General features: G+C 41.6%; 1 pseudogene; it reads left to right on the forward strand.

Moving 5' to 3' along the window:
• Positions 1-316: 316 nt before the first annotated feature.
• On the forward strand, positions 317-27622 carry LOC142662345 (uncharacterized; annotated as a pseudogene).
• The last annotated feature ends 123 nt before the right edge of the window (positions 27623-27745 follow it).

A 27745-nucleotide genomic window follows, 5' to 3' on the forward strand; every position in this document is an offset into this window, starting at 1 on the left:
AAGAAGCGTCTGATATATAGACAGATATACAGTAGTCATGTATTCAGCCACTGTGTGTTTCCTACAGATGGATCCAGTAGGAGAAATCCACCAGAGAGATGTCCCAGTCCTCTGTATTCCCAGGACTGTCCAGAGGAAAATCACAATGTCCCAGAGAATCATCAGGTAGAAGCTGAGCCGTATACCAGGTCTATATAGGGGGGTCTGGAGCTTTTTGGTCCAGCGGTCATAGATGTGGTCATAGATTTTGGTGGTTTCTTATGTTGATCTGTTAGATTCTTCGCAGTCTCTGCTGTATTGTACTGAATTGTTACATATGTGAAATCAGGGGGAAGATCTGACTAATATTAAAGCGGAGGATGAAGCAGAAAAAGAGCGGGTGAGGGAAGATCAACCGTGTAAGAGTGAAGCGGAGGAAATTCCAGGAGGTGTTGCCAGAGGTAAGTAATAATGAATTTAGAAAGTGAATTGGGAGGTTTGTTAAGGTGAGGTTCCTCCTTAGTTCTACATTACAGTAACACGTCAGACAATGTGTTATACATAGTGCAGGACCTGAGGGAGCTGTGACTGCACATAGAAGTTCTATACAAGGTGTTCTATGGATCCGGTCATGCACTAGGCCAGGGGTGATGCGGCCCCTTAGGCTGTCATCTGCGGCCCACGGGACACAAACCCGCTAGTATAGGCTATGCTACGGGACTCGGTGGAATCCCCTGACATCGCTGTTCATATATGGACAGTGTTGTCAGGGTCTTCGCTAGAGCGGCGTCCCGGGCAGAGCGCTAGTATAGGCTCTGCTCCGGGACTCTGGAATCCCCTGACATCGCTTTTCAAATATGGACACTCTATGTCGGGGCTTCCCCAGAGCTGGAGTCCCAGGCAGAGCGCTAGTATAGGCTCTGCTCCAGGACTCTGTGGAATCCCCTGATATCGCTGTCCACATATGGACAGCGATGTCTAGGGTTTCTCCAGAGCTGGACAGTGATGTCAGGATCTCAGCTGGAGTCCCAGTAGGAGCGCTACTAGCCCTCTGCCTGGAACTCCAGCTCTGGGGTTGTCCCTGACATCTCGGTCCATATATGAACAGTGATGTCCGGAGCAGAGCTGGAATCCCAGGCAGTGTACTAGAAGCGGCTCTGCGCCGGGACTCCAACTCTGGACAAGCCCCTGACATCACTGTCCATATATGGACAGCAGGGGCGTAACTAGGAAAGATTGGGCCCCATATCAAACTCCTGACTTGGCCCCCCCAGGTGTCACAAGCAGCCCCCCTTATAGATAGTGCCCCCTGTAGACTGTGCCATACGGCCCCCCTGTAGATAGCGCCCCCGCCAACCCTTTGTAGATAGCGCCTCCCTGACTTCCTCTTGTAGATAGCGCCCCCCAGTAGATATCGCCATAAAGCCCCCCTTGTATATAGCACTATACATCTCCCAATGTATATAGTGCCATACAGCCCCCCTGTAGATATCGCATAAAGCCCTCCGTAGTAGATACTGCCGCACAGCCCCCCCTTAGTAGATAGTGCCACACAGCCCCCCCCTTGTATATAGTGGCACAAGGCAATGGCGCATCCGAGAAAATTGTATCAGCCAGGGGGATTGTATCACCGCCCCATGACCCTTAATGAGTAATTGGCATATAGTGTGCAGCGTTTTAAAAGTGTATTTTAAAGATTTTGTTTCTGAAAAAAACATACGTTTGGAAATATTGTCAGGTCATGTATTACCGCATGGTGGTGGTTCAAGGGGTTAAAACTACCAGACTGGTTCCCAAGAAATATACAATGAACTGAAAACAATTCCATCTACCCTGCAATTTTGTTATTCTAAATATATCCTATATAATTACCACTCCAGAACCAAGCTTAGTACATATATACAGTGCCAGAATCAAGCTAAGTACATATATACAGTACCATAACAAAGCTCTGTAAATATATACAGCCCCAGAACCAAGCTCACTACATATATACAACACCAGAACAAATACAGCTCAATTTAGTGAAACCCCTGCCGTATAGATTTGTACGGCGTAAAACTACAGCTCCCAGCATGGACCGAACAATGGTAAGGATATGCTGGGAGATGCTGTTTCACCAAAAAAAAAAAAAATCATACCACCCATCATCTCGCTGCAGATCATACAGTGACTACAGTGCTGATTAGAGGCAGAATAAACATTTAAATTATTTACTGGTGACGTCTCACATTCTAGTTATTTTCTTCTCCCTCCGGTCCAGACCTCTATGATGGATTTCTCCCAGCCACGACCCATTTCTGCAGTTTTCCGCTCAGATGTCTTCAGCTTCTCACTTTTAAAACATTTCTGCACCTATAAAAGAAGTTAAAATTCTCAACACCTCTAAATATAATAAAGCGGCATACACTGCACCTCTAACTATAATAGCGCCATAAACTGTGTCCCTTATTATAATTTTACCATACACTGTGTCCCCCACACACCATTCCCCTGGAGATAGTGACCCCCATAGAGCCTCTGTAGATAGTGCCCTACATAGAAGCCCCTATAGACAGTGCCCACATATGGACTCCCGAGCTGCAAGGCAATAGTGCTAATCACTGATCTCCCGTGCTGCCCTACATATAGCTTCCCTTATAGATAGTGTTCCACGTATAGCCCACCTCTGTAGATAGTACCTCACATATAGCCCACCCCTGTATATAGTGTTCCACATATTGATCCCCCTGTATATAGTGCCCCACATCCCCACTCTAGATAGAGCCCCCACTCTAGATAGGCGCTGATTGGCAGGACAGAATCGCCGCTACCGTCGTTGAAAGGCACTGATTGACGGGGGATTTTGCCCCGCCAATCCGCATTATTGTAAGGCGCTGAATGTGACCGGCTATCCAGTTCTGGTGCATGTATTTGTACCTGTGTACTATAGACACAGGTACAATTACTGCAAGAGGGCGTCATTTTCGCTAGCACTGAGGCCCCATCCGGTGCTAGCGACGCCCCCGGACATGAGAGGGCCTCTGTTGCCCGGCCTATACTTTTCAGAGGCTCGGCGGCACGGGCCCCGTAGTAGCGTCGCTACAGCTATAGCAGCCATAACAGCTGCTGGCGATGCCACCGTGCATATGGGGGGGGGGTGTATCGGCTGGCGGCACGGGCCCCCTCAAGCCGTGGGCCCCGCAGCAGCCACTACAGCTGCTACCGTGGTAGTTACGCCACTGATGAACAGTGTTGTCAAGGTCTTCCCCAGAGCGAAGTCCCGGGCAGAGCGCTAGTATAGGCTCTACGCCGGGACTCTGTGGAATCCCCTGTCATCGCTGTCCACATATGGACAGCAATGTCTAGGGCTTCCCCAGATCTGGACAGTGATGTCAGTAACACAGCTGGAGTCCCAGTAGGAGTGCTACTAGTGCTCTGCCTGGGACTCCAGCTCTGGGGTTGCCCCTGACCTCTCGGACCATGTATGGACACTGATGGCAGTGACTTCCCCAGAGTTCCGGAGCAGTGCCTATACTAGTGCTCTGCTCTGGGACTACCCCATACCTCACATTCCGGTCCAGGAGGATCCCCTGACGTCGCTGTGTATGGACAGTGACATCAGGGGCTCATCCAGCAGAGGAATCCCTGGCCAAAGCGTCGGCAACACTCCGGCTGGGGTTTCCACTCCTAGAGGGAGCCCCAATGGAGCTATCTACTGGGGTACTGGGGGGGGGGGGGTGTGGTACTGTCTACAAGCAGTGTGTGTGTGTGTGTGTGTGTGTGACAGCATCTACAGAAGGCACTGTGGCATTAGCTACGGGTGGGTGGGTGTCAGTATATCTGAGAAGGGCACTGTGGCAGTATCTACAGAGGGCACTGTGGCACTATATAAAAAGGGACTGCCCAATCTTGACATTTGTGTGTCTGCCAAACGCTGCCAACTGAGCCGCCGGACTGCGTTTAGCGACACTTAAACTGGATTGTTGAAATAAGCACATGTAGAAATCTCACAAATTTCCGTTAAGTTTAAACCTAGCGCGGTTATTATAGTAATATATTGTAATCGTAATGTAGTATTGTTATAGTAGTTCAAATAACTAATTGATTAACAATTTCGTAATGTATCAAATTTGAACGTAATGCGGCCCGTCAACTTCCCATTTTTTCTATATGTGGCCCATTTACCCTGCCGAGTTTGAGACCCCTGCTCTAGGCTTAATATCAGATTTCTTTTTATAGTTTTTTTTTTTTTTTTTTTTGTTTTTTTTTAGGGGGGTGGTCACGTGCTGCGATTAACAGCTGGGAGAAAAATCAGTTTAAACACTAGTGTCATTAGAAAATGACCTATTGTTTAATTCAAGTATTTATGTTAAAGGAAAGGTGTCATGATTTTTTTAAATTATATTGCTTTTAATATAATGTAAATAAATGTTATTTATTTTTGACACTTTCTACTTTTTAATGTATTCATACTTTTACTTCTCTATGGGGGCTGCCAGTTTTTTTTTTTTTTTCATCTCCGTATGTGTCGATTAACGACACATACAGAGATGGAATAGGGCAGCACAATGCATAGGACTCCATGAACGGCAGCCGTTCATTGCTTCTGCTATCTGGCTCTGTACTGCGCAGACGCAGGTCAGAGTCACACAGCAGAGAAGCCGGTTTGTAGGGAGATAGCAGGTGCCATTATGAAGACCAGCTGCACTGCCGGTAAGGTGTGTGTTTCTGTCTGTCCCTCTCTCTCTCTCCAGTACCCGCCCCCCCCTGTCGCTAGATGTATTGACGGTGTGGGGAGCTAAGCTTGTCTGACGTAGTAGAGCGGATTTTGTGTGTCTGTATGTAGCAGTGCTGAGTGTGTGTGTGTCTGTGTAGTAGTGCTGAGTGTGTGTGTGTCTGTGTAGTAGAGCTGAGTGTGTGTCTGTGTAGCAGAGCTGAGTGTGTGTCTGTGTAGCAGAGCTGAGTGTGTGTCTGTGTAGCAGAGCTGAGTGTGTGTCTGTGTGTCTGTGTAGCAGAGCTGAGTGTGTGTCTGTGTGTGTGTGTGTGTGTATGTGTGTGTAGCTGAGTGTGTGTGTGTGTGTGTGTATGTATGTATGTAGCAGTGCGGAGTATGCACGGGCGCTGCTGATACTTCATAGCTGTGAATCAGCGGCGAACACACACCCATCCCCCCAAACATGTCTGTGTAAAGCTGAGTGTGTGTCTATGTAAGAGTGCTGAGTGTGTTTCTCTAGTAGAGCTGAGTGTGTCTGTGTAGCAGTGCTGAGTGTGTCTGTGTAGCAAAGCTGAGTGTGTGTATCTGTGTAGCGGTCTGTGCTGAGTATGTATGTATGTAGCAGTGCTTAGTGTGTGTATGTATTTATGTAGCAGTTCTTAGTGTGTGTATGTAGCAGTGCTGATTGTGTGTCTGTGGAGCTGTGTGTCTGTAGCAGAGCGGAGTGTGTCTATGTAGCAGTGCTGTGTGTATGTATTTATGTAGCAGTGCTGTGTGTGTGTGTGTATATGTATGTAGCAGCGCCGTGTGTGTATATGTATGTAGCAGCGCTGTGTGTGTGTGTGTATATATGTAGGAGAGCGGAGTATGCACGGGCGCCGCTGATACTTCATAGCCGCGAATTAGCGGCGAACACACACACACATTCCCCCCCCCAAACATGCAAAATGAAGTGTAATCAAGCGGTTTTTTTTTATGCGTTTTTTTGGCACTTAAAATGTGCAAAAAAAAACAGTGTCAAATACACGCCATGTAAACTGGTCAACTGAAAACTCATTCACTTCACTTTCATCATTCTACGGGTATGTTCACACGCAGTGTTTTCAGCCATTTTTCGGGCCATAAACGTCCCGAAAAACGGCTGAAAAATCGGAAACCACGCCTACAAACCTCTGCCAATTGGTTTCAATGGGAAATACGGCGTTCTGTTTTCCGACGGGGCGTTTTTTACGCGGCCGTGTTCCAAAAATGGCACGTAAAAAGATGCCCGCCAAAAAGAAGTGTATATCACTTCTTAGGACGTTTTTGGAGCTGTTTTTCATTGACTCTATAGAAAAACCGCTCCAAAAACGGCCGTGAAAAACGCCGCCAAAAATGTGAGTTTGATTAAAAAATGGCTGAAAATCAGGAAATGTTTTCCCTTTGTTTAGTAAGCGTGTGAACATACCCTTAGCCTTTTGTTGTGTCCTATAGCTTCTGCCAGCTGCAGAATCACACCCAAAATGGCAGCCGGACACTGCTTGGCAATTTGAAGACCCTTTTTCCTGGCTTGTAGGAGGGGGGGGGTTGAGATTCCCTCCCACATTTACGGCAGCTGTGAGTCCGGTTGCTTTGCCCTATTCACCCTGCTGTAATTCTGGGAAGTGCTCCCTCTGGTTGCCAAAATAGGAAAACATGTCAGATTATTATTTAATTTTTAATACTTTCCACCATGTGGAAGAAAAAAAAAATACAGCAAAAACTTAAAAAATATAATCGAAATAAGTAACTTACTTAAAAAAAAAAAAAAAAAGTTTAATTCGCAACTCATTCCCTTTTAAACATTTTTCTTTAGATTTTTATTTTCGATTTTTTGCTTTTTTCATTATCTGCATTTAAAAATAATTAAAATATCTTGCACTTTTCCCTGTGCTAACATAGGATCCACCATTCATATTAGACTGATCCTTCCTGTTCTGTAGAGATCACTTCTGAGCAGTCATCTCATTATTATCACATGCAGGATTACACTGACGGGTAACACCCATATATAGATAGCACAAGATCCACCATTGACAATAGGTGATGGACACAGCTCCCCTCCTCCAACCTCCCTGCACAATGACCTCTGCACAGAAAAAAGAATTTAAAAAAAAACTACAATAAAAAAATAAAATAGATTAAAAAAAATTAAAGAATATGTTTCACTATCTGATTTTAATTAACGAATTAAAAAACTAGTTATTTGGCTGTGTATTTTTGCATTCATCATGTAGTTTAAATAACGTGTTCACTGTTCGGATCGTGGTGCTATATGTGTATTTTTTTTTTATGCTCGTACAAATTAAACCACTTTATAGTAAAAATGGTTACTGTGAACTTTTACTTTTTTTTTAAATAAACTTTAATTGTATTTAATATATCTTTTTTTTAGTCCCACTAGGGAACTTCACGATGCAATCTGCTGATTGCTGACATATTGCTTTGCTATACTGAGTATGCACAACTAAATAGGATTATAGTCATGACAGGCCCGTGGGCCTTTTGTTAGGCCATCGGCTGCCATGGCTAACCATTGGCGGCCGGTTTACGTGTTTGCAGGTCCTTGTTGGCTGACAGAGGTAGCCCCCTCCTTATGTCACACCGCTTAAATGCTGCGGTCGCTATTGACAGTTACAGCTCCCTCGGTGATCACATGAGCATGGCTTCTTCATTGGACACTTGTCAGTATAAAACCATCAGCCTTACAGTGTCAGGGCTGGAAGACAACTCATGGCCTATAAAAGCTATCATGTGGTAATGCCTGTAATACCTTCGGTATGTCTTAACCCCTACCCGCCGCAATTTATTTTTCAGGTTTTTCATTTGTTTTTTCCTCCCCCACCTTCCAAATTACAGAATTTTTTTATTATTCTGTCGATTTATAGCCAGATGAGGGCTTGTTTTTTGCGGGACGAGTTGTAGTTTTAACGACACCATGTATTCTACCAAATTATGAACTGGGAAACTGGAAAACATTTTATTTTGTGGGCCGGAATCTGAAAAAAAAAAAAAAAATTCATATTTTTAGGGTTTTGTTATTACGACGGTCACCGTGCGGTAACAACGACATGTTGGCTCCATTCTGCAGGTCAATACGATTACAGCGGTTACCAAGTTTTTTTATATATATATATATATATATATATATATATATATATATATATATATTTAATTCTTCTTTTGTGTTTTACCAATTTTACAGAGAAAGTGGCCCCTATTCTATATACGGCGCTCATTGAGTGATGTGTACCTGAGTACAGAGAAGTCAGAAGTGGTAAAAATCACTTTTCTCTTCTCTCTAGGGTCCCTGGCAGTCTGACGGCCGGGCACCCGACTTTCAGCTGCCCAATCGCTCAGGCAGCAAGCTTTAAACCTGCACCGTATATATACAGTAGGCAGTTCTCAACCGGTTAAGCATAATTTTGGGAGTCAATGAAAATTAAAACACATACATTTTGGTGATTTGCCTTTGTACTTCCTCATTATAGTTCTATATTTAATATGAGGCTGGAGACCAGAATTAAAGAGCTATTAGAAAACACACAAGGTTCCCATGACAACTCTGCTCACAAGGGGACATGTTGTCTTTGGGATATTTCCGTAGCACAACCATAGGCTACAATATCAAGCAATCAGATCTCTGCTATAATCTACTGTACACTAAATTGCTCTTTTGGAACATGTCTTTATACGGACACTAAATTTTCAAACAACTAGTGATAATCTAATAGTATACCTGATATATGTCACCTTTATAATTTACTTACTTTTTAGTAGTTTTATCCATTTAAATTTTATGTGACGTTAGTGCCACTAGGTGAGAGATACACAGATGCTGCTGCTTATAAAAGTCTATGGAGAGCGTAGGGAGGAAGCAGGAGCAGAGAGATTACGAGAGAGAGAGAAGGGACACAAATGCTGCAGTCTATGGAGAGGTGAGGGGGAAGCCAGAGAGCGGAGATATGGCTGCTGGTAAGGGTTATATGTTACCCCAGTGCTGGGTTTTCTGCTACACTGCTCCTTACTGCTGTATGATGTGCTCCATGCTCCTGCAGCCTTTAAAGGTGTGCTACAGAGAGATGGTGTACCAGGACGGTTCTCTGTTCTGGGTGTATAGAAGATATGATGGCAGGCTCCACCCATTACCTCAAGGGAAACTGCGAATTAGAGAGAGTGCCTGTAGAGGGAAAACTGCTAAAAGAAAGCCCATATATATGTCATATAATGACCAGAAATCATGTGAACTAAGTGAACAGGAGAAGGCTGTAATACTGTCAACCGCCAGTACAACTGTGTTCACGATTTACAGTGAACAAGTTGAAACGAAGGGAAAGCAGCACTTGTACGATCGCTGCGGCCCCTTCAATGCAGTTGATCGGTGGGGGTGCCCGGAGTCCGACCCTGACCGATCACGCGTTGATGGCCTATCCTGAGGATAGGCAATCAATTTTTTATGAACTGGAAAACCCCTTTGAATATAGCACAAATTGTAGTACACAATATCGAAGCCCTATATGTTCTGAGCAAAACAAGACCAAATAAATATAGATTGGCAGAGAAATAGAACAGCAATTTTCTATTAAATTGTCACGTGGCTATAACTTGAATGAGGCCACTTCACTAGGTTCACCATATTAGTACTTGATAGGACCCTCTTTCCCCTTAGAACAGCCTGAATTCTTAGTGGAATGATGTAACAATGTACAGATTCTGATTAATATCCTCACTCTGTCTATTCCACTGCGTCCTAAAGATATTCTATAAAATTGAGATCCGGTGACTGTCCAGCTATTAGGATAAAGTTACATAGTTACTGTCATGATCCGTGGGTATGTAGACCCATTAGGCCGCACCGCCGTAGCGGAGTAGCAGCTGGCCAAACAACAGTGTACTAAGTCTATACAAAGTCCAAGCACAAGGGTACCTGTAATAGTCCAGACAGTAGTAGCCTCTTAGGCACAGATGGAACTTTGACGGCAGGGCACGAGCGCGCGCACCCTAGAGGATACTGAAGAGCGGAAGTGAGTGCTGGTGTCTCATACGAAGGAGGTGCCGGCCAGCACTCTGGAGTCTGCGGTCGAATGGGTGAGTGGGAACGATGAGTATCCCCCCCCCCCCCACCCTCTGATCAGACACGATATAAAGGTGCAAGCAGAAGATGTGCTGAATGAAGAGATTTGCCAGTCGAGGAGCAGAAGGTAGGCTTGTCAGCGGCATAAAATGTGCCATCTTCGAGAACCGGTCCACCACCACTGAGACCATATTGCATCCTTTTGAGGGAGGAAGATCTGTGACAAAGTCCATTGCAATATGCTGCAAGGGGCTGTTGGGCACAGGCAGATGTTGGGGCAGGCTTGGAATGAGCACAGACCGTGCAGGAAGAGACAAAGTCCACGATATCTTTGGGCAGCGTGGGTCACCAGAAATTATGAGCAATCAGATCTTGAGTCTTTCGAACACCCGCGTGCCCAGACAGTTTGTAGCTGTGTCCCCAGCAAAGAATTCTCCTCTTGTCTGCCAACCGAACAAAAGCCCTCCCCGGAAGGATGTCTAACTTGCAGGGGATTAGCAGGATGGGTCTGTGATACATTGAGGGGTCTCCAGTGTCTTTTTTTTTTTTTTTGTTTCAAACGACCTGGACAGGGCATCAGCCCCCACATTTTTGTCGGTGGGACGGTAGTGGAGCACAAATTGGAAATGGGTGAAGAACAGTGACCACTTGGCTTGACTGTTTTTAGCCGTTGAGCTAACTGGAGTAGGTGAAGTTCTTGTGGTGGGTGTATATCCATATGGGGTGAGCTGCGCCCTCTAGCAGAGGTCTTCACTCTTCCAGAGTGTAGCGTCTATGGCCGTGGTTCCGTCGGGTTCACTCACCTCCCTTCGTCCGCAGCCATGGATCTGTGAGCGCTGATCCTCCTCTTCCTAGGAGATGCCAGCGCTCACTTCCGCTCCGGTCTGCTGTGTCCCGTACAGTGTGCGCACATGCTTGTGCCTGCTCTTATCTTTCCAATAAGGTACAAGTGTGCGTGTTTAATACACACCAATAGAAAAAAGAGGATTTGGATCCAGCGTGGATTTGTGGAATAAAATGGAACAATGTTCCAAGTTTAATGAAATTCGTAGATTAAAAAAGGAAAAAACCAGGATGGATGATTGAGAGTGTGCAATCCTGGTAGTGTGAGGAAAAATATCAGTAGTGAATGAAGCCTACGCGTTTCAGACGCTACACGTGTAGCGTCTGAAACGCGTAGGCTCCATTCACTACTGATATTTTTCCTCACACTACCAGGATTGCACACTCTCATCCATCCTGGTTTTTTCCTTTTTTAATCTACGAATTTCATTAAACTTGGAACATTGTTCCATTTTATTCCACAAATCCACGCTGGATCCAAATCCTCTTTTTTCTATTGCTGTCTACCTATCGTGTGCCGACACGAGGATCCGTGCGAGATGATCTGAACCATACATTTAAGGTGAGCTGGAGGTCTCTTTCTCTATTTTTGTTTAATACACACTCAGTGTGTCCTTTAATCCCTTAGTGACTGAGCCTGTTTTGGCCTTAAGGACCCGACCATTTTTTTTCAAATCTGACATGTATCACTTGAAGTGGTAATAATTTTGGAAAGTATTTATTTTTTTAAGCGATTCTGAGAGTGTTTTCTCGTGACACTTTTTGGACTTTAACCCCTTAAGGACGGAGCCTAGTTTTGGCCTTAAGGCTCAGAGCCCATTTTTCAAATCTGACATATTTCACTTTATGTGGTAATAACGTCGAAATGCTTAAACCTATCCAAGCGATTCTGAGATTGTTTTCTTGTGACACATTGGGCTTCATGTTCGTGGTAAAATTTGGTCGATATATTCAGTGTTTATTGGTGAAAAATTGCAAAATTTAGAGAAAATTTGGAAAAAATAGCGTTTTTCAGAATTTAAATGCATCTGCTTGTAAAACAGACGGTTATACCACCCAAAATAGTTACTAGTTCACATTTCCCATATGTCTACTTTAGATTGGCATAGTTTTTTGAACATTCTTTTATTTTTCTTGGACGTTACAAGACTTAGAACATAAACAGCAATTTCTCATATTTTTAAGACCATTTCAAAAGCCTTTTTTTAAAGGTACCTCTTGAGTTCTGAAGTGGTTTTGAGGGGCCTATGTATTAGAAACCCTGATAAAACACCCCATTTTAAAAACTAGACCCCTCAAAGTATTCAAAACAGCATTTAGAACGGTTTTTAACCCTTCAGGCATTTCACAGGAATTAAAGCAAAGTGGGTGTGAAATTTGCAAATTTCATTTTTCTTGCTGAATTTCAATTTTTATTCAATTTTTTTTTTGTGTAACACAAGTTTTTACCAGAGAAACACTACTAAATATGTATTGTCCAGATTCTGCAGTTTTTAGAAATGTCCCACATGTGGCTCTACTGCGCTCGTGGAATAAAACACAAGCACTAGAGGCAAAGAAGCACCTAGTGCATTTTGAGGCCTCTTTCTTATTTAGAATATATTTTAGGCAGCATGCCAGGTTTGAAGAGGTGTTGAGGTGCCAAAACAGTAGGAATCCCCCAATAGTGACCCCATTTCGGAAACTACACCCCTCAAGGAATTTATTTATGGTTGTTGTTACCATTTTGACAGCATAGTTTTTTCACAGCACGTATTTGAATTGGGCTGTGAAATGAAAAAAATTTAATTTTTTTCCAATAAAATGTCATTTGTGATCAAAATTTCTTATTTTCACAGGGAACAAAATACCCCATTTTGTTGCCCAATTTCTCCTGAGTGCAGCAATGCCCCATTTGTGGCGATAAACTGCCGTTTGGGCCCATGGGAGGCCTCAGAAGGGAAGGAGCGCTGTGTGTTCTTTGGAGTGCAGATTTTGCTGGTTTCGTTTTCGGGAGCCCCAGAGGTATCAAAGCAATGGAAACCCACCAGAAGTGACCCCATTTTGGAAACTACACCCCTCAAGGAATTCATTTATGGGTGTTGTGACCATTTTGACCCCACAGTTTTTTCACAGAACTTATTTGAATTGGGCTGGGAATTAAAACAAAATGATTTTTTCCAATAATATGTAGTTTTGGCTGAAAATTTCTAATTTTCACAAGAAATAAAATACCCTATTCTGTTGCCTAATTTGTCCTGAGTGCGGCAGTACCCCATTTGTGGTGATAAACTGCCGTATGGGGCCATGGGAGGGCTCAGAAGGAAAGGACCACCATTTGGCCTACTGGGGATTTTCTAGTGCGAAGTCATGTATGCAGAAGCCCCTGAGGTACCAGTACAGTTGAAACCCGCAAGAAGTGACCCCGTTTTAAAAACTACACCCTTAAGACATTCATCTAGAGGTGTAGTGAGCATTTTGACCGGAGACCTACACCCCATAAACTGTAATGTGGGTTCTCCCGGGTATGGCAATACCCTACATGTGGCTGTTATCAGCCTGGGCACACAGCAGGGCTCAGAGGGGAAAGACGAGGGGGGATAAGCTGTGCGGAGTGCATCAGGGTAAGTAAAAATTGGGGTAAATTATAAACCAAGGGATGTATGATAAATTTTAAAACACTCTTTCATACAGAGCTCTGGTTATTCGGGACACGTGTCACATTGATATATTGTGTCATCCCTTATCGCCCTCTTATAGCAGACTTTGCACCTCTTTTGACTTTTTCCCTTCTTGCCAGTTTGGGGAACTTCTGGAAAGTGTTGCCGCCCTGGTACGATGCGTGTGGCCCCGCTTCCAGAAGTACTGGGTGCCCCCCTTCTTGGTCTCTAAAGATTAGGTTCTTGATAATCACCTCTTGAAATTCCAGGAAAGTTCCCGTCTGGCCTGCACATCGATGTAGCACGTACGCGTTGTACAATGCCATCTGTATGATGTGCACGGCCAGCTTCTTATACCACACCGCATGGTGCTGTAGGGCTTCAGGACTTGATCTGACAAGTCCATCCCTCCCATGTACCTATTGTAGTCCAGGATGCAGTCTGGTTTGGGGGTGGCCTTTCCTTCATATATCCTAAATCTGTAGGTATACCCTGATGCACTCACACAGCTTATACATCTTCACGCCATACGTTGCCCTCTTACCTGGCAGGTACTCGCGGAATTGAACCCTCCCTTTAAAATGTACCAGGGACTCATCAATAGAAATACACTTCTCGGGGGTGTATGTTTGGGAAAACCGGGCACTGAAACGGTCTAATAGGGGTCGCCGTTTATACAAACGGTCAAAACTGGGGTCATCTCGGGGTGGGCACGGCTCATTATCAGTATAATGTAAGAAGCGAAGTATTGCCTCATTTATTTATTTTTTTAGGTTACAGTTCAGTTCTGAAGTTGCTTTGAGGGGCCCATATATTAGAAACCCCCTATCAAACGCCCCATTTTAGGAACTAGACCCCTCAAAAGTATTTAGAAAGTTTATGAACCCTTTAGGTGTTTCACAGAAATTTAGAGTAAAGTAGAGGTGAAATTTACATATATTTTTTTGTTGTCAGAAAATCCTCTTTATACGATTTTTTTTTTATAACGCAAAAGGATTTATCAGAGAAACACAACTTAATACGTATTGCCCAGATTCTGCCGTTTTGAGAAATATCCCACATGTGGCCCTAATGCGGTAATGGACTGAAGCACCGGCCTCCGAAGCAATGATGCACCTAGTGGATTTTGAGGCCTCTTTTTTTATTAGGCACCATGTTCGGTTTGAAGAGGTCTTGTGGTGCCAAAACATTGGAAACCCCCCAAAAGTGACCCCAATTTGGAAACGAAACCCCTTGAGGAATCCATTGTAGTTTTCTTGGGGTGCATGCGGCTTTTTGATCCGTTTTTAGGTGGCGTGACTAAAAAACAGCAATTCTACTATTGTTTTTTTATTCTATTTTTTTTACAGTGTTCACCGTGCGCTATAAATGACATATTCACTTTATTCTGCGGGGCGATACGATTGCGGCGATGCCAGATGTTTATAGTTTTTTTTTTTATGTCTTATGGCGTTTGCACAATAAAATACGTTTTGTAAAAAATCATTCACTTTTTTTTTTTACCTTATTCTAAGCGCCAGAACTTTATTATTTTTCAATTAATAAAGCCGTGCGAGGACTTATTTTTTGCGTAACGAACTGCAGTTTCGATCAGAACCATTTTTAGGTACATGCGACTTTTTGATCTCTTTTTATTCCATTTTTTGGGAGGTGAAGTGACCAAACAATTGTGATTGTGGTATGGTTTATTATTATTTTCTTTTACGGCGTTCACCATGTGGGATAAATAACTAAATAATTTTGTAGTTCAGGCCGTTACGGACGCGGCGATACCAATTATGTATAGTTTATTTGTTTGTTTATATATTTTTATTAATAATGACTGATAAGGTAAAAAGGGGGATTTTTACTTTTAATACTCTTAAAACTTATATTTTCTTATTTTTACACATCTTTTTTTTTACTTTTTTTTTACTTTATTACTTTGTCCCACTAGGGGACTTGAGGGCAGGAGTCCCTGATCGCAATTCTACGCAAACCCTGATGCGTAGTGCAGTGTATTAGAACTGTCATCTACTCACTGACAGCAAGCATAGTGGGTCCTGACTTTGTCAGGACCCTCTAGGCTTCCGTCTATGGCATAGCCGGATGCCATTGTTTGGTGTCCGGTTGCCATAGTCACCATCGCCGGCCGCTATCATGTAGCAGGCCGGCGATGGCAGCTTAACCCCTAAAAAGCCGCGATCTCTATAGAACGCGGCTTTTAAGGGGTTAATCAGCGGGGACACATCGATCGGTCCCCGCTGTAGGAGCTGTGACAGCTGCTGTACGAGACAGCAGCTGTCACAGCTCCTGTATGTGTCAGCAAGACGGCCGAAACGGCCGTTACTCCCGAGACGTCCTATTAGGTCATGGAGCGCGAACGATACAGCTGCCATGACCTAATAGTACGTCCAGGAGCGGGAAGGGGTTAAGTTAGTGGTAAAATTCGGTCGACACATTCAGTGTTTATTTATGAAAAACACCAAAATGTTGCAAAAATTAGCATTTTTTTTTTATATTTAAATATATCTGCTTGTAAGACAGATAGTAATACCACACAAAATAGCTACTATTTCACATATTCCATATGTCTTCTTTATGTTTGCATTGATTTTTTTTAACGTCCTTTTTATTTTTCTAGGACGTTACAAAGCTTAGAACTTTTTAGCAGCAATTTCTCACATTTCTTAGAAAATTTCCAAAGCCTTATTTTAGTGACCGGTTCTCTTCTGAACTGGTTTTGAGGGCCTTATATACTATAAACCCCCTATAAATCACCCCATTTTGAAAACTGAACCCCTCAAATTATTCATAACAGCTTTTAGAAAATTTCTTAACCCTTTAGGTGTTTCACAAGAAAGCAAATTAAAGCTGAAATTTACAAATGTCATTTTTATATATTTTTTTTTTTTTTTGCAGAAAATCCGTTTCAATAAAAAAAAAAAAAACTAACTCAGAAGGTTTTACCAGACAAACGCAACTCAATATTTATTGCCCAGATTCTGCCGTTTTTAGAAGTATCCCACATGTGGCTCTAGTGTTCTACTGGACGGAAACACCGGCATCAAAAACAAAGGAGCACCTAGTGGATATTGGGGCCTTCTTTTTATTAGAATATGTTTTAGGCACCATGTCAGGTTTGAAGAGGTCTTGTGGGGCCAAAACAAAGAAAACACCCCAAAAAAGACACCATTTGGCAAACTGCACCCCTCAAGGAATTTTATCAAGGGGTGTAGCGAGCATTATGACCCCACAGTTCTTTTGCTGAATTTAGTGTAATCAGGCTCTGAAAATGAAAATCTAAATTTTTTTTCTAATAAAATGTTTTTCCATTTTCACAATAGATAAAGGAGAAAAAGTACCCCAACATTTGTAAAGCAAACTCTTCTGAGTACGGAAATACCCCATATTTGGTATTAAACTGCTGTTTTGACCCATGGCAGGGCTCAGAAGGGAAGGAGCGCCATTTGGCTTTTGGACAAATTTTGCTTGATTGTTTTTCAGGTGCCATGTTTCAATTGCCAAACCCATGAGAGGCCAAAACAGTGGAAACCCCCAAAAGTGACCCCATTTGGGAAACTACACCCTCAAGGAATCTAACTAGGGTTATAGTGAGCATTTATACCCCACAGGTCTTTTGCAGAATTTATTGGAATTAGGCCATGAAAATAAAAATCTACATTTTGTTCCACTAAATTGTAGAATGTCTTCATGTTCACAAGGGATACTGGAGAAAAAGCCGCCCAACATTTGTAAAGCAATTTCTCTAGATTACGGCAATACCCCACATGTGGTTATAAACTGCTGTTTGGACACACGGCAGGGCTCAGAAAGGCGGAGCGCTATTTGGCATGCAGATTTTGCTGTATTGGCTTTTGGCCACCATGTCGCATATGCAAAACCCCTGAGGTACCAGTACAGTGGAAACCCCAAGAAGTGACCCCATTTTGGAAACTGCACTCCTCAAGGCATTTCTCATTTGCCTGGACAAGACCGGGCTCAGAAGTGAAGAGCACCTATTGGAAACTACACCCCTTAGGGCATTTTAAGGGGTGTAGTGAGCATTTTGATCCCACAGGAGATTCTACATTAGAAATTAGTACCCAGCGGATGGTGCAAAGTGAAAATTGACATTTTCCACTGATATGCCAATTTAGTGCACAATATGTTGTGCCACTGAAGACATATCTCATGTCTGTGGACGCCAACTGCTGTTTGGCCACGCTGTACGGCTCATAAGAGAGGGAGCACCATTTGGCTTTTGGAGCGCAGATTTTTCTTGGCAGTCCTGTTTTGGATATTACTGGTATTTCCGTTTATAATATGGGGGCGTATGTAAGCTGTGCGGAGTAAATCGGGGAATAATAAGAGTGTATAATAATGCGGTAAATAAATAATTCATAGATGTGTGGCCAGTGTCGCACAGATAAATGGCGCCGAATCTTACCCGCTTTTGGAACACTCGCCATATTCTGAGAGCCAGAACTTTTTTATTTTTTTCTCCACCGGAGCTGTGTGGGGGCTTATTTGTTGCAGGAAAATCTGTAGTTTTCATTAGGACCATTTTGAGGTACACGCAATTCTTTGATCACTTTTTATTATTTATTTTTTTAGCAATTCGGACTTTTTTTTTTTTTTTAACAGTGTTTACCCTGGGGTAATAAAATACATTTTTCTTTATTCTGCGGGTCGGTACGATTACGGCGATACCATATGTATATAGTTTTTTTTATGTTTTGCAGCGTTTGCACAAAACCCCTTTTTTTTTTTAAAAAAATTATTCTTTTTTGTGTCACCATATTCTGAGAGCCATAACTTTTTTATTTTTGCGTGGACAAGGCTTTGTAAGGGCTTGTTTTTTTGCGGGACGTGTTGTAGTTTTTATTTGTTCTATTTTGGGGTACGTCCGAGCTGTTTCAGTAACTCCACAGTGTATTGTAGCAGCGATCGAATGATCACTGGTTCAAGTCCGCTATGGGAACTAATAAAATGTGTAAAAAAAAAAATATTAGATACATTTTCAGAAGTGTAAAAAAAAATGTTAAAATATTAAAGAGGCTCTGTCACCAGATTTTGCAACCACTATCTGCTATTGCAGCAGATAGACGCTGCAATGTAGATTACAGTAACGTTTTTATTTTTTAAAAACGAGCATTTTTGGCCAAGTTATGACCATTTTTGTAGTTATGCAAATGAGGCTTGCAAAAGTCCAAGTGGGTGTGTTTAAAAGTAAAAGTCCAAGTGGGCGTGTATTATGTGCGTACATCGGGGCGTTTTTAATACTTTCACTAGCTGGGCGCTCTGAAGAGAAGTAACATCCTCTTCTCTTCAGAACGCCCAGCTTCTGACAGTGCAGATCTGTGACGTCACTCACAGGTCCTGCATCGTGACGGCCACATCGGCACCAGAGGCTACAGTTGATTCTGCAGCAGCATCAGCGTTTGCAGGTAAGATCGTTTTATAGTCCAAAAAATGTGGTACTCAATTCAGACTTATCTTCTTCATTAACCCTCCCCATTCACACTTGGCTTTTTATAAAGCTTTATATACATCATATGCTAAGTGGGATTCAACATGTTATAGGGTGTTCCATAAGTGACCGTTCACCCTATCCCCATATGTTAATCTATTATTACTACAGCCGGTCTTTCACAAGAGATTCAATATCTCAACTTCTTGCTCTTTTTCCTTTTCCTAATCCCCCTTTCCTATTTATTATTTTCTACTATTGGTGGTGCACATCAGGGTAGTGAAATAAGAAGTTATAAAGTCTCAAAGAGGTGTTCATTATGCTGGTTGACATTGCATGCTGTTATTTAGTTTATGATTTACAAGTACACCCAGATCCTGCTCAACAAGTGATTGCCCCAGTGTAGCTCCCCCTAGGACATATGATGCATGCAGGTTGTTTGTACCGAGATGCATAACCTTACATTTATCTACGTTAAACCTCATTTGCCAAGTGGACGCCCAAACACTGTGTGTCCAAATCAGCTTGCAATTCACGAACATCTTCCATAGACTAAACAATACTACATAGCTTGGTGTCATCTGCAAAAATAGAAATAGTGCTATTAATAAATAAGTTGAATAATAGTGGTCACAGCACTGAACCCTGGGGTGCACCACTTCTAACCGGTGACCATTCAGAGTAGGAATCATTGACCACAACTCTCTGGATACGGTCCTTGAGCCAATTCTCAGTCCAATTACAAACGATACTTTCTAAACCTATAGTCCTTAATTTACCCATTAGACGTGTATGAGAGACCGTGTCAAATGCCTAACACTATATCCACAGCGGCCCCTCTGTCTAGGCTTTTGCTCACCTCTTCATAAAAACAAATCAGGTTGGTTTGACAGCTTCTGTCCTTAGTATTATAAGTGACAGCCAGCACGGTTTTACTATTTTTTTGTCACATAATCCCGTATATAGTCCCCCAATAGTCCCTCAAACATTTTCCCACGATGGATGTTAAGCTAACTGGTCTATAATTACCCGGGGAAGACCTAGAGCCCTTTTTGAAAATAGGCACCACATTTGCCCTGCGCCAGTCCCTTGGCACTATACCAGTCACTAGAGAATCTCTGAATATTATGAAGAGGGGGATAGAAATAACTGAACTAAGCACTTTAAGAACTCTAGGGTGTTGTGTACTTTTATTTTATTTAACTTCGCTAGAACCATATCTACATTCAGCCAATTAACTTTATTATTTGATATATTAACAGCACTGGCACCGGCTACATCAGCTGCTCTTCCTTCTGTTGTATATATAAAGCTGAATAACCCATTTACTAACTCTGCCTTCTCTTGATCCCCTGTGACCAACTCTCCATTACCACTATCTAGGTTTCCTACATGTTCAGACCTTGGCTTTTTTGCATTTATATACTGGAAGAATATTTTGGGATTTGTTTTACTCTCATTGGCCACCTGCCTTTCATTTTGTATTTTTGCTGATTTTATTACTTTTTTTTGCAGATTCTATTAAGCTCTTTATAATTTACAAAGGCTACAGCTGTACCATCAGATTTGTATTTTTCAAATGCCATTTTTTTTTTTTGTCATGTATTGCCCTTTTTTACAGAAAGTGTAAGCCATGTGGGGTTTAATTTTAGTAGTTTATACTATGTTACCTATAGGAATAAATTTTGCACTATAATTACCCAAAGTAGATTCTAAGATCTCCCATTTATCATTTGTCCCATTACTTGACATTAGTTCTTCCCAGTCTATATCCTGAATTGCAGCCCTCGTCCTGGGGATATTTGCCTTCTTAAAAGTGTTTTTGCAGACCTCATTGTCATGTCTGTGAATTCAGCCTGAGATGTGTTCTTTGTCTCATGACACATATTGTTAACCCCTTGATGCATCACGTACATGTACGTGATAAGCTTCATATGGAAGTATAAAGTGCGCTCACGGGCTGATCGCGCTCCAAACTCAGCGAGTGTCAGCTGTGTTTTACATCTGCCCCCCCCCCCCGGGACTAATGGCCAGGAACAGCGATCTCAATGTTCCGGGCCGTTTAACCCCTCAAATGCTGCTGTCAATCGCGACCACAGCATCTGAGGCATTGAAAAGAGGGGGGCCCTCCGACATCTCATCGGCGCCCCCACAATGCGATCGGGGGATGCCGATGGTTGTTATGGCAGCCCAGGGGCCTGATGAAGGCCCCCATGACTGCCTTCTCTCTACCTCTGTTAAGCCGTGCCTCTGGCAGGGCTTAACAGGAGCCTGTGAAAATTACAATACACTGCAATACAATAGTATTGCAGTGTATTGTACCAGCAATCTAACTATCGCTGGTTCAAGTTCCATAGGGGTGCTAATAAAATATGTAATAACTATTAAACTTTTTTTTTTTTTTTTTATTAGCAGTGGAAAAAAAAAATATTAAAAGTTTAAAAAAACAAACCTTTTTCTTCTAAAGAAATGAAAGAAAAAAATTATAATTGGTATAGCCACGTCCATAAAAGTGGGAACTATTACAATATACGATTATTTAACTTGCGCAGTAAACGCTGTAAAAAACAAAGAATCTAAAACTTAATTTGGTCACCTTAGCTCTCAAATTAAATGTAATAAAAAGTGATCTAAAACTTGTATGTACCAAACAATGGTACAAATAAAAACTACAGCTTGCCTTGCAAAAAATAAGCCCTCATCCCGCTCAATCCACGGAAAAATAAATTGTCTCTTGGTTTTGTTTCACCACATTCTATTTAAAAAAAACCAAAAAAAAACCTATATGAATTTGGTATTGCTGTAAATGTATTGATATTGTATTGTTTGTTTTAGCCGTAAAAATGAAAACCGAAAAACAATGTTGGAATCAAAGTTTTTCCCAATTTCAGCCTGCAAAGTTTTTGTTTTTTTCCAGTTTCCCAGTACATTATATGGTGCCATTAGAAACTGCAACTCCTCCAGCAAAAAATAAGCCCTCACACCAATCTATTGATGGAAAAATAAAAGTTATGACTCTTGGAAGGAGGGGAGTGAAAAATAAAACAAATGGCAGTCCTTAAGGGGATAAATGTAGACTGGCCGAGATTAGATTGTCTATAACAACATTAACCCTTCCATGACGTCATTGATGCCCCTGTGTACAGGTCAAATCTTCCATTTCTGATATTCACTTCTTTAAACAATAATATCTTTGCAACTAATGTGAATATCACAAAGTTTTTTACTTTCTTTTTTACAAAACTTATAGGGCTTTAATTTTTTTAGATTAGTTTATTAACCCTTTCGGGACTGAGCCATTTTGTTTTTCCATTTTCGTTTTTTCACTCCCCGCATTCAAAGAGCCATAACTTTTTTTAATTTTTCCATCAATAGAGCGGTGTGAGGGCTTTTTATTTGGCAGGAGGAATTGTAGTTTTTATTGGCACCTCTTATAGTACCATATAATGTACTGGGAAACCTGAAAAAAAATTATTTGCGGGCTGAAAGTGGAAAAAACTGCGACTCCTCAATTACTTTGTGTTTCATTTTACGGCTTTCACCTGCGGTAAAAACAACATCTTATCTTCTGTGGCTCAGTACAATTATGGCAATACCAAGTTTATATAGGTTTTTTTAAATATTTTACTACTTTTATTGATAAAACATTTTCTTTTTTTAACAGGTTTTTTTTTTTGTGTCGCCACATTCTGAGAGCCATGACTGTTTGTTTTTTTTTCACCGAATGAGCAGTGTGAGGGCTCATTTTTTGCGGGACAAGCTGTAGTTTTCATCGGTACCATTTTTTGGTACATTGAACTTTTTGATCACTTTTTATTACATTTGACCAGCTGAGTTGCGCATTAAATAACGCTATATTGTAATAGTTCAGACTTTTACGGACGCAGTGATACCAGTTTTGTTTACGTTATTTTTTTACATTACTTTAGGGGGGAAAGGGGGGTTTTTGGAACTTTTAATATTGTTTTTTTCACTACTATAAAACGTCTCCCTTTTTTTTTTACAAACCTTATTAGCCCCCCCCCCCCCCCCTAGGGGACTGGAACCAGAGATCGTTACATCGCTGGTACAATATACTGCAATACTAACGTATTGCAGTATGTCGTCATTTTTACAGGCTTCCAAGCCCTGCCAACGCCTCAGATGCTGCAGTCGTGATCAACTGCAGCATTTGAGGGGGTTAACCCCTTCCCGCTTTTGGGCGTGACTGTACGTCCAAATTCAAAGCGCTTTCCCGCACACGGGCATACAGTCACGCCCTGTAGATAAAGCAAGCACAGGAGCTGTGCTCGCTTTATCTTCAGCGGCTGTCGGCTGTTATACACAGCTGACATCCCGTTGCAACGGCTGCGATGGCTGTTACCGCCGATCACAGCCATTTAACCCCTTCACTGCTGCTGTCAATGACGTCTGCCGCATTGAAGTGGTTGACAGAGGGAGGGAGCTCCCTCTGTAAACCCCGCCTCCCCCCGCAATGGATCGCGGGTGACGATGGTTGCTATGGCAACCAGGAAGCAGTTACTAGGCTTCCTGGTTGCCCAGGTACGGAAGCCTATTGGGAACTGCCCGAGGCAGGACCTAATAGGCTAACTGTCAGCTGAAGAATGACAGTTACGATACACTGCACTACATAAGTAGTGCGGTGTATTGTACCGGGGATCAGAAGACCAGATCTTCAAATCCCCAGTCAGTGTAAAAGTTAAAAAAAATGTTAAAGAAAAATAAATAAATAAAAGTTTTAACTAATAAAAACCACACTTGCCCGGTTTCCCTGATCATCTCCTTTTATTATTAGAAAAAAAATGAAAACATGAAAAAAAAACTATACATAATAGCTATCGCCGCATTCGGAAAGCCCTGATCTATAAAAATATCACCTTATTTTTACTGCACAATTCTAATGCAATCTATGAAACACCTGGGTGGTCAAAATACTCACTACACTCCTAGTTGAATTCCTTTAGGAGTGTAGTTTGCCAAATGGAGTCACTTTTGGGGGGTTTCTCCTGTACTTGTACCTTAGGAGCTTTACAAATGTGACATGGTGCCGAGAAATCAAACCAGCAAAATCAGTGCTCCAAAAGCTAAATGGCGCTCCTTCCCTTCTGAAAAATGATGTGTATTCATACAGTGGTTTATTACCACATATGGGGTATTTCCCTACTCTGGAGACGTTGCTTTGCAAATGTTACGGTGCTTTTTCTCTTATTTGATGAGAAAATTAAACATTTTGACCTAAAGCTACATCTTGGGCCCCATTCACACGAACGCGTTTTTGCGGCCGCAATTCCCCCGAAAATCCACGAGAGAATTGCGGCCCCATTCATTTCTATGGGGCCATGCACACGACCGTAGTTTTTACGGTCCGTGCATGGCCCAGGAGCCCGCACCGCAGAAAGAACGGACCTGTCTTATTACGGCCGTGTTCTGCGGTCCGGGCTCATTGAAGTTAATGGCCGCGGCCATGTGCATGTCCCGCGATTTGCGGGCGGCTCGCGGCTGACAGTTTGCAGCCGGCCGACCCAAAAATCACGGCCGTGCACACGGCTACGGTCGTGTGCATGAGGCCTTAGTGGAAAAAAATTTAATTTTTACTGCACAATTCTAATAAAATCTATGAAACACCTGGGTGGTCAAAATGCTCACTACACCCCTAGTTGAATTCCTCTAGGGGTGTAGTTTCCCAAATGCAGTCACTTTTGGGGGGGGTGACCACTGTACTGGTACCTTTAGGAGCTTTACAAATGCGACATGGTGCCGAGAAATTAATCCAGCAAAATCAGCGCTCCAAAAGATAAATGGCGTGCCTTCCCTTCTGAGCCCTGATGTGTATACATACAGTGGTTCATTACCACATATGGGGTATTTCCGTACTCTGGAGAAGTTGCTTTACAAATGATGGGGTGCTTTCTCTCATTTATTTGTTGAAAAAAATTTACAATTCTGAGATAAAGCTACATCTTATTGAAAAATAATGTAATTTTTCATTTTCACTGCCCAATTCTAATGAAATCTATGAAATACCTGTGTGGTCAAAATGATCACTACACCCCTAGATGAATTCCTCTAGGGGTGTAGTTTCCCAAATGGAGTCACTTTTGGGGGGTTTCCTTTGTTTTTGCCCCACAAGACCTCTTCTAACCTGACATGGTGCCTGAAATATAATTTAAGAAAAGGAAGGTCGAAAAATCCACTAGGTGCTCCTTTGCTTCTGGGGCATTTGTTTGAATCCAGTAGCACTCTAGGGGCACATATGGGATATTTCTAAAAACTGCAGAATCAGGGCAATAAATATTCAGTTGTGTTTCTCTTGTAAAAACCTTCAGTATTACAGGACAAGTAGATTAAAATGGAACTTCTGCCAAAAAAATGAAATTTGCAAATTTCCCTTCCACTTTGCTTTAATTCCTGTGACACGCATAAAGGGTTAATAAACTTTCTAAATGCTGTTTTGAATACTTTAAGGGGTGCGGTTTTTAAAATGGGGTGATTTGTGGGGTTCCTAATATATAAGGCCCTCAAAGCTACTTCAGATCTGAACTGTTCCCTAAAAAAATAGCCTTTTGAAATTTTCTTGAAAATATGAGAAATTGCTGCTAAAGTTCTAAGCCTTGTAACGGCCTAGAAAAATAAAAGGATGTGCAAAAAAATTATGCCAACATAACGTAGACATATGGGAAATGTTAACTAGTGACTATTTTGTGTGGTATAACTATCTGTCTTACAAGCAGATACATTTAAATTTAGAAAAATGCAAATTTTTGCAAATTTTCTCTAAATTTTGGTGTTTTTCACAAATAAATATTGAATTTATCGACCAAATTTTTTCACTAACATAAAGTACAATATGTCACGAGAAAACAATCTCAGAATCGCTTGGATAGGTAAAATCATTCCAGAGTTATTACCACATAAAGTGACACATGTCAGATTTAAAAAAATGAGGCTGTGTCATATGGTCCAAAAGTGGCTGCGTCCTTAAGGGGTTAAACAGCCAGAAACCGCGTGATCGCTGCTCCTTGCTGTTTAGTCCTGGGTGTTCGCTGTAAAATACAGCCAATATCCGCAACATATTTGCTGAGCGCGCTCCAAACATCACACACATAATATCACGTCTGGGTACGCGAAGGGGTTAATTCCATGTTTTACATTTTTATATGAGCAGACAAATCACAAAAAATGTGAATAAAAACACTTTTTTTGTAATACAAAATACGTTTTTAATCCTAGCAGTAAATCCCAGTAAGAACTCTGAGGGAAACGTCATGTTATCGATAAACTATGAAGCAAAAGATGAAGATATGATGCAGCAGTCTACAGGAAATAACCTCATTACCCTTAATGGACATCCAGGACTTCATGGTACAGATCTGTTATATAATTCCACTAATGAGGAACCTTCTCCTGACCAATCACAGATTGCAACCACAAGTGGTAAACCGTTCACAAAAATCTCAGGCCTTTTTACAAACAGAATAATTTACACCGGGGAGAAGCCGTATTCATGTTCAGAATGTGAGAAATGTTTTGCACAAAAATCACATCTTGTTAGACATGAGAGAAGTCATACAGGGGAGAAGCCATATTCATGTTCAGAATGTGAAAAATGTTTTACATATAAATCAAGTTTTGTTAGACATGAGAGAAGTCATACAGGGGAGAAGCCACATTCATGTTCAGAATGTGGGAAATGTTTTATGTATAAATCAAGTCTTGTTAAACATGAGAGAAGTCACACAGGAGTAAAACTATATTCATGTTCAGAATGTGGAAAATGTTTTACAGATAAATCACGTCTTGCTATACATGGGAGAAGTCACACAGGAGAGAAGCCATATTCATGTTCAGAATGTGGAAAATATTTTACAGATAAATCACGTCTTGCTATACATGAGAGAAGTCACACAGGGGAGCAGCCATATTCATGTTTAGAATGTGGGAAATATTTTACACAAAAATCAAGTCTTGTTAAACATGAGAGAAGTCACACAGGGCAGAAGCCGTACTCATGTTCAGAATGTGGGAAATGTTTTAGGGATAAATCAAGTCTTGTTAAACATGAGAGAGTTCACACAGGAGAGAAGCCATATTCATGTTCAGAATGTGAAAAATGTTTTACATATAAATCAAGTCTTGTTAAACATGAGAGAAGTCACAAAGGGCAGAAGCCGTACTCCTGTTCAGAATGTGGGAAATGTTTTAGGGATAAATCAAGTCTTGTTAAACATGAGAGAGTTCACACAGGAGAGAAGCCATATTCATGTTCAGAATGTGAAAAATATTTTACAGATAAATCAAATCTTACCATACATGAGAAAAGTCACACAGGAGAGAAGCCATATTCTTGTTTAGAATGTGGGAAATGTTTTATACAAAAATCAAGTCTTGTTAAACACGAGAGAATTCACACAGGGGAGAAGCCATGTTCATGTTCAGAATGTGGAAAATATTTTACCGATAAATCACATCTTGCTATACATGAGAGAAGTCACACAGGAGAGAAACCATATTCATGTTCAGAATGTGGAAAATGTTTTACAATTAAATTACATCTTGTTGTACATGAGAGAATTCACACAGGGGAGAAGCCGTATTCATGTTTAGAATGTGGAAAATATTTCACACAAAAATCAGGTCTTGCCAAACATGAGAGAATTCACACAGGAGTAAAGCCATATTCATGTTCAGAATGTGGGAAATGTTTTACTGATAAATCGCATCTTGTTGTACATGTGAGAAGTCACACAGGAGAGAAGCCATATTCATGTTCAGAATGTGGGAAATGTTTTACAGAAAGATCAAGTCTTGTTAAACACGAGAGAAGTCACACAGGAGAGAAGCCGTATTCATGTTCAGAATGTGGTAAATGTTTTACTACTAAAGGCACACTTAGGGTTCATCAGAGAAACCACACAGGTTAGAAGCCATTTTGATGTTTTATATGCTAAAGATGTTTTACAAAGAAATCTAATTTTGGAACTCCTCAGAATATTCACATAGAGAAGAAACCATAATCTCGTTTAGGATGTGGGAAATGCTATAAG

This window comes from Rhinoderma darwinii, chromosome 1, assembly GCF_050947455.1.
Source record: "Rhinoderma darwinii isolate aRhiDar2 chromosome 1, aRhiDar2.hap1, whole genome shotgun sequence".
NCBI lineage: Eukaryota > Metazoa > Chordata > Amphibia > Anura > Rhinodermatidae > Rhinoderma > Rhinoderma darwinii.